The sequence below is a fragment of the Lampetra fluviatilis genome, chromosome 5 (genome assembly GCF_964198595.1).
Source record: "Lampetra fluviatilis chromosome 5, kcLamFluv1.1, whole genome shotgun sequence".
Lineage (NCBI taxonomy): Eukaryota > Metazoa > Chordata > Hyperoartia > Petromyzontiformes > Petromyzontidae > Lampetra > Lampetra fluviatilis.
The window spans coordinates 7,923,880-7,932,801 of NC_136279.1; the positions used below are offsets into that span (position 1 = coordinate 7,923,880).

Sequence of the window (8,922 nt, forward strand, 5' to 3'; positions counted from 1 at the left end):
CAACCGTGAGCTTGAAAACACATGACAGTGTGAAAGTCACACGGCAACTGTGATGCGCCAAGCAGCCACACCGCATGTCGACTCCAAACAACGTGAAACCCCCACCATGAAAACGTGATCAAGGCCAAGGCAGCCATGGCAGAAACGGCACAACTGGCGCTTCTGAAAACCGTTCGGGAAAACAAGCAAGCCAAGCTTGCGTGCTAACATCATGAAGCCCAACGATGTGAATGGAATGATCCATATTTAAGACAAACATCAAGGCAGGTTTGGCAAACAGGCACCAACTGGTTCAACCTCCAGATGAAGAGGGTAGTGGTGGTGGGTAAGCATCCCAAAGTTCAATGCTATGTGACGATTTTGGGGTCACAATTCCATTCAAGAGTCTATTCTTCTTTCTCCCATTTATGCCAACTCACTTGAATGGTCTCATTTATACTTCATGTTATATTGTATCATCTCATTTATACTATCTTCTCCGTATGGTGTTGATGTGTAGTATGCTATCCCATTTGTACTCTATCTACTTAATTGCCTGCCTCATTTGTACTGTATCTCAATTGTACTATCCATCTCATTAGCACTATCTTCCTCCTTTGTACCATCTCATTTGCAATGTATCCTCTGTATGTTTAACACGTAGGCTTTCGTGTTAAACTGACTAACCTCTATGGGGAGGATACTTTTCTTAAAACCAGAAAATTGGAGAAGCTCCGCATTAAGCGGATGAAATTGATATCTTCATTGGCGTTCCTCAAAAGGTGCAGAGATTCGAAGGTAATACCAAACGCAGTTAAAATAACACATCACATAAAGTCTTCTAAAGCTAACAAAATACTACACAAAGCTAGCGAATTATTATTAATAGAGAGAATACAACACAACAGGAGTGAATTATCCAGCATTTCTGAATCGCTAAAGCATTTACATTTAAATATAAGCAATAGTGTGTCCATGCATGATTGGAATATAATCGATACTATAACACAACAATCGGCTGATAATGTGTTTAATCTAACAAATGCTAACCAAATTAACAAATTTTCTAGACTTTACAATAAACAAATCCCTATTAAAAACGAACAATTTAAAAACAAAACCGTAATGAACTTGACTAACACTAATTTAACCACTGACATGATTTCTGTCCTTTCTAAAGGCCTTAACTTTGCCGTTACCCCACGCACAATTCCAGTGGATGAGATAATTGCTGAGGTAGAATCAGCAGTAAGACTTCTTCCACATAATGAGGCAGAGATGACTAGACACGAGGTTGCCAAAATAATTGAGAATAGTAAAATACCGAAAGTAAATATTAGCTCGAACGAGGCAAAAGCCTTAAGAGAGCTTCGTCTAAATAAAGATATTCAAATCCTAGCAGCGGATAAGGGCCGCACTACTGTAGTGATGTCACGAGCCGATTATGATAATAAAATTAAAGATTTATTAGAGGAAAGTACCTACATTAAAATTAAACGAGATCCAACTAATACTCTGGAACGTAAGACTACTGCAATCATTGCAAATTCATTAATCCCAAAAAATGAGCAATTCCTAATTAAGCCAAGGGCTTCAAAACCACCTAGACTGTATGGGCTACCAAAGATCCATAAAATCGGCATCCCTTTACGACCCATAGTCAGTACAATTGGCTCTGCCACATATAAATTAGCAAAATATGTAACTAAACAAATACAGCCCTACATCGGTAGGACATCATCATTCATAAGAAATTCAGAACATCTTGTGAATATGATCAAAGATATTAAGCTTAACCCTAATGATATTTTGGTGAGTTTTGATGTGATTTCGCTATTCACTAAGGTTCCAGTGAGCGAGTCGCTTAAATTACTTGATACACTGGTAAAGAATACAGATTTACCAAAAGATATTCCGAAACTCGCTGACCATTGTTTAAATAACACTTACTTCTTATGGAGAGGTGAATTCTTTAAACAAAGGGAGGGAGCAGCAATGGGCTCTCCTTTATCTCCTGCTATAGCAAATTTGTACATGGAAAACTTTGAAACCAGAGCACTTGCCTCGAGCACATTAAAACCATCCTTTTGGTTTAGATATGTGGATGACACTTTGGTTGTCTGGCCACATGGTAAAGATACACTTAACGATTTTCTAAATCATCTCAATGCACAAAACCCGGCCATTCAGTTCACCATGGAAATGGAGGTGAATAACACACTCCCGTTCCTGGATATTTTACTTGGGCATGGCCTAAATGGTAAAATAACACACAGCGTTTACAGAAAGCAAACGCACACTGATGCCTATCTGAATGCGAAATCGCATCATCACCCAGCTCAGAAATCCTCTCTAATCAAGACGCTCATACATCGGGCTAAAACAGTGTCAGATGATGAAAGTCTAGTGAGAGAGATTAAACATGTTAAAGAAGCACTAAGACAGAATGGCTACAATAATGCTCAAATTAACAGAGCACTAAATGCCAAATCACGATCGCAAAGCAACACTGCTGAAAGCGATCAGATTATTAAAACAATAAAAATACCATTTATCTCAGGAGTAACTGACAAATTAGCCCGTGTTTTGCAAAAGCAAAACATTACAGTAAGATTTGGTACAGTACACAAAATTCAACAATTAGTAACGTGCACTAAAGACGAATTGCCTAAATTATCAACAGAAGGTGTATATCGGATTAATTGTGTATGTGGCAGATGCTATATTGGACAGACAGGGCGTAACGTTAGTGTAAGACTAAAAGAACACCAGAGAAATATTAAACTATCGCAAACACAACTGTCGGCAGTGGCAGAACATGCTTGTCAACAGGGACACTCAATTGATTTTGACAACGTTGAAGTGTTGTGTAAAACTAGTTACTACTGGCAAAGACTAATTAGAGAATCCATTGAGATTGAGAGAAACAGAAATAACTTTAATCGCTCAGACAGCTACAGGCTTAGTGCGGCCTGGAAGCGTATTATTAAATAAGATGCATTACAATTCCTTATAAGGGAAACAAGCACTAACTGATTATTAATGTAGCATAATCACAATAGAACACATTCCAAATGATTACTAATCTACAACTCGCATCGTAACAATAGCCTTATTACTAATCAAGTATATAATTACAATAACCCCCCCCCTCAAATCTTTGCACCTGATGAGTTAATGAGTTAATGATGACGTCACCCTGCTGCTGCTCTATATAAGAACGGGAGACACAGCAGAGCCTCACCATTCTGGCGAATTGCCCGATGATGCTGGATGCAATTACCAGCGAAACGTCGTACTCAAATTGTAAATGTTGTGGTTTCACGCTTCAACACACCGGTGGGCTAAAGCAGTGAACTATTTGTCTTTTGTCAACGTGACACTTTTTTTACTGATTGGCCGTGTCGGGTGGTGGAGGGTTACGACACATTTATAAATAACGCGATCTAAACCCAAAAATCGTTGATTATATCCTCTGTATCGTCTCTCATGTCTGCCTAAAGATAAGTTTTGTACTTCCGCAGGAGAAGTTGCATGTAATAATTTTCATCAAATAAACACAACTGATTCTCACACACACACACAATTCGATGCACGTGTCACGAGCTTAAGAATCGATTTAATGTGACGATATCGTTAGAAGCAAAGCACCGTCGAGAGACGCGATGGGAGGGTGTCTGCAATGCTGACTACGCGTTTCAACCTTATCCGTGAAGCTCAGTGGCGGCAGCGGCGGGGGTCATATTTCCAACACACGCGCTCGCTCACACTTACACTCGCTCACGCACCACGAGTCACGGAACGGCCGCTATGAAGTTTCACTGCTCGCCAATGACATCAGCAAAGCACGAGTACAAAGCGCGCCCCTTTGAATAAAACAAACCCAAGGCAAGGCCAGAGATCACACCAAAGAGCCGATCTCAGGTTTCCCAAATGAGGTTCGAGTTTCTCCAAAACACCTTTGCAGTCTCATCGTGGAATTACGAATTAATGAAACGTGGGAGAACAGCCATCGTTGCACGTTTGACCACCACTATTGCCGCTTCCTGTCAGCGCGTCATCAACTTTTTGGGTTGTTGAACAAAAACTGGAAAAATCGGTGATCGTTATCAGGAATTTACGACCAATTTCCGAAAACCAGGGAGCATATTCCGATAACAGTGGAATTAAGGCACCGGACTGGCTCGTGCTAAACGTGGAAACCCCATTACAGCAGCTTGAAGGTAATTAATACACGGGTAAATAATAGATCAAAATACAGACCTAAAAATTCCTTGGGCCTCCACTAGAGGGAGTTTTAGGTCTACTCTTCCACACCAATCGATGTGTAAACTCAAAGCTATATTTTAAAACGAAAGTATTTTTTATTTTACCAGGTAAGGCCCACGGAGAAATATTGTTATTTTTCAGAAGCGACCTGGCCACAAATGACAGCTCAACAAAGTTGCTTATCACGTGGAAATTTATAGCAGCCAAATACTCTAAACGCATGTTTCTAAAAGTGGAGGGAAAAACCAGAGGATCCGGAGAAATATCAATGCGACCACGTGGAGAGAGACATGCAAACTCCAAATATACAGGAGTCAGGGTCGGGATCGAACCCATGACCTCCTGCAAGTGTGGGCTTACCTCACACTTGACACCACCACAAGTGACCTGCTGCTCAACTGTTTATCCGTTCATACCGCTCGGTGGACAGAGGCGGGAGGCTTAAGCAATGTACCGTACGTTTAAACTTCCGCACCAGGAGATGGAATCAAAACGGCAATGATAGATTGCACGTTCTGTGTGCTAACTATTGCACCATGGCAGCTCCCACTGTTTTCCAATCAAAAAGGTTAAAATATGGATGTTTATTTCTCTATGTGTAGTGAACCAGTAATATATTTGACCATTTTTTTCATGCAGTTACCAGTTTCATAAGGATCCTGAATTGACATATTTGGCTAATTCCTCTTCAGTTGTTTTTTGTTGCATGGATGGAAACCAAAAATGCAAAGAGAACACGCAAGGATCAATGAAAATTCTCAGCCGAGAGGTCATTGGGATCCTAGGATGGTATGTGCATTATAAATTTGAATTATTATTACTAGTTGCATTGACAGCTGATGGCCAACACTTATCCCAACAAGCAAGTGCCTCACGTACACAATCATGCTTCGAGGTGCCCACAGTGCCCTATGAACTTGAAACTTGTCTCAGCCATGCTTGGCAAACGAAAGAAAAGCCACCGCTTCACTGCGCATTACGAGATTCCAACATACGGGCGAGAAAGAGAAGGACTCAAAAAAAGACTGCCATACCAACGTTTGTGTTTGGAGACCCGCGTGCTTGCCCCAAATATTTCCATGACGACTCACGATGGGTGGGCAGCTGCTGTTCTCGATGCCTGAGCCACGGTTGGCCAAACCTCCCGCTCCCTGGCCAGTGAGTGATCGCTCCAATGACTTCTTACGTCAGACGCACTTGCCAAACGGCATGCCGTCCAAAACACCTGAACTGCCTCTGTGTAAATGCAACGGAGGGCACAGCCGGATGACACCTCCTCCCTTGTTATGTCACCATTTGGACACTTCTGTGTTTATACCAAGTTATCTGTAGAAGGACAGGTCAATAAGCTCCAGCGTTCCATCTCATCAGATCCTCTATCCCATCCAACGCAACTCCGCCTTCCCCACCACGCAGCACTACACTCCACACTGATGCATTCGTATGGCCAATGAAGAGCAACTGTAATAAATTCAGTTCCAAGTGATTTACCAATTCAATTGCAATGCCATGCTTGTTTTTTTAACGCCATAACAGATATTTCAGGTTAACTTAAGCACAGTTTAAGTGAACCCAGGACATTTCCTTTGTGATACAGGCCACATGAGATGCAGTTTTCACCGGTCTATGCAGAAGTTCAAAAGTTTATAGTTTCCCTGCTCAACCGAACATTATGGCTGTGCTCACTTTCATTGGTCGCCTTCAGCCAGCAGTGATAGTTCAATATTCGTATGGTGGAGACCAGTCGCCTTCACAGGACCACCACCGTCGATTTTTGTGGTATTAATGTTACTTACATGAAGCGATGGCCTGAAATGACAACCTACCGATTGTGATACAAACACAACCGGTATTCCATTTATATTTGTGAATTTACGCACTTCGACTTGCAATTTCGGAAACTCGATTGACATTTACAGAGGAGTTGTAATCACCTCCCCACACCTAAAGCAAAAGCACTCCCAAATTAAAAAAATTTGGGCAATATGGCAGGCTGCTTCTCCCCATAGTCACATATGCCCACTAGCTTTATATTCATGATGCAGTGGTGACATTCCATGGACGCTGTAACCCAATATCACAGCAGCCGACACTTCAGATGTTAAGACGGCAACAAAAACTGAGGCCATGTGATGGCAGTGGTGAGAAGGCACATTCAAAATTACTCTCCCTCTGCTCTGAAGAATGGCAATTGCCAAATATGTCCAACTATTATGTATTTTCCAATTGTAAGAGATGAATGTGCCGAGTGTTTTTTGACATCACATTTTAGGCAAGTAAGTTCCTAAACCATACCATGAAAGCACTATTATATTCTTGCATATGACAGCAACATGCTCAGGAGCAAAATGCCAGCCATGAGAGTGCTTCAGGAGAGAGTTTGTGTAAATTTGCTATTCCTCCTCCGTTGAAGGAGTGCAGACTACAGCGATTTACTAAAGTACATAGTCCATAGTTTGGGTTGCATGGCCAGCCGTTGTGGCTTGTCTTACATTTTCTATTTATGAAGGCGATGTGCACATCTGGCGCTTAAGCCATCACACACTTCTATGCTTAACCACCACCTAAGGCAGTGTGTATAGCGGTGTTAAGAAAAGCAAACGGGATTGGGTGGGATACATCCATAGATAAGAGGATGGATGAGACTGGTGAAAGAAGGGCAACCAGGGAGAGAACGTGTCTAAGAGGAAGACCACTGCAGAGACAAAGCAACGAGATCAGTTCGTGTCCAGGAGATGGACGGTGAGGGGCGACCTTAATCTAGCAGTTGACAGACAATGGCTGATGATGCAGTACTGGTGTATGGTGGTGAAGAAGTGTGAATAGTGGTGGTAAAGTCGAATAAATGTTGGCAGTTAAGGACTGTGCATGGTGGTGGTGACGCAAAGTATTATGTGTAGTGATGGTTGAGCAAAAGAACATTTCTAGGAAGGCTATGACCCAAGACGTGTCTGTTAAGGCTGCCCTTATTTTAGAATGCTGATGCAGTGTTGACATGGCTGGAGATGCCATGAGCTCCTAACATCAAAGCAGGACTCCTCGAGATGTTTTAAGAGACAACATAACAAGGCCCTCATCGCTATCCCATAATACTATTTTATTTACCGTCGAGTAAATGTTAAAGGCAATCCCCCTCCTAAAACAACCAAAGATTGAATAATTGTAGTCGATCACTTTATTCCCCAGCAAATATCACTAAGTGTCGAGGCTTTTTCAGGAATTGACTGCTACATTGGGATCATTGGCCAATTCCATTTTTGAGCATTTGGCATGTGGCAGGAAAAACATTATTACCCTTAGAAAACCCCATCGCGCATAATTGTTAATAGCAGTACCTTAAACAGTGAAAGCTCTGCACAGACGGATTCAAGAATCCACTGCTGCGCTGCAAATTTCTGGCCACCGTACAAGCCCAAGCCGTCAACTGATATTCCCAGGCAGTCTACGTACGAACACACTCGTCATGCTCAACTGTGCTTAGCTTGGGATCTAATAATCGGGCAACTTTGACCGATGAGGATGTCAGCTCACACACACATGGAGTAACCAGTATATATGATCTTGTCTCTTGGATTCCCCTTCACTTGATACAGTAAATTTGGCTGTGACGGTCCCACCTGAAGACGGAGACTTGTGTTACCTCCGAAACGTCGTGATTTAATTTAGTTATTTTCATGTATTATTATTTTATTCTATTAATATTATTATATTACCTACGTGACTTTACCGAAAAACCCACCCATCATCAGCGGGACACGGGCAATCCACTGCTGGATGAAGGCCTTCGCAAGCCGCCGCAATCATTGCGCGCGCGATCCCACATTGGAGTGCGTAGCGAAAGTGTCATATACACTCACAACACACATTAAAAAAACACTAAAGAAAACGGTATTAACGGCAAATATAAGCTCCAATTACACGTGCGAAACTATAAACAAGGCAAATGTCACCAACGCAATTTTCCACCACAACACCGAACAGAGGGAATTCGCCTCAGCGTCCCGTGATTTGTAATAAATTATTAACTTTTTTTTAAAACGCGTTTTGCGCTTTCGTACGTCGGTAACCCCATTAGCAAAAGCAACTACACACAATGATAACGAGAGCTAAATACAAGCGAAATATATTCAGCACGGTCAACGTTCGTGAGGGGGCCGGGTGGAACAGGCCGTGGCGGCAGGCTTCAGTCGCACACAAAAGTAGGCCGTGGCAGCAGGCCCGAGGGGCACAAGTCGAAACGAAACCACCACACAATAACACCCGCGAATAGCGAGGACACCGCGGACCCGTGCCAGGCTAGGTGCACCTCGTGATGAACACACACACACAAGACGTGTAACACACCGCGATTTGTAACAACAAGCTTACGCCCGTACCTGCGTCGCTGCCAGTGTTCCTTTCCCGGTGTCAATTAAGAACCTCTGTTTGTTTTCTGGAGCAGCAGTAGTTAGCAGCCAGACGTGGTCACTGCTGCTAGTTATTCTATACCGCCGGTGGCTGCGTGCAGCTGGCGACGAAGGAATATTGTAGTGGTGAGTGTAAGACGCTGCCGCTGCTGATGATGATGTTGTTGACGAGCGAATAAATCGGCGGGCCGCTGAGGTGGAGGAGGAGGCCGCCACTCTCCTCGCAATTTGGCAGCGCGCCGCGCCACGCCCCGCGCTACGCCCCGCC

The 8,922-nt window shown here is 42.9% G+C and overlaps 1 protein-coding gene across 3 annotated transcripts in view; it reads right to left on the reverse strand.

Moving 5' to 3' along the window:
* The window catches only part of OSBPL1A (oxysterol binding protein like 1A), an 84,058-nt gene extending 75,136 nt beyond the window's left edge, over positions 1–8,922 (reverse strand). For all 3 annotated transcript variants that reach the window (XM_078856633.1, XM_078856636.1, XM_078856632.1), the window contains exon 1: positions 8,625–8,922. The gene's annotated coding sequence lies outside the window, so the exon portion shown is untranslated. The remainder of the gene's footprint in view (positions 1–8,624) is intronic.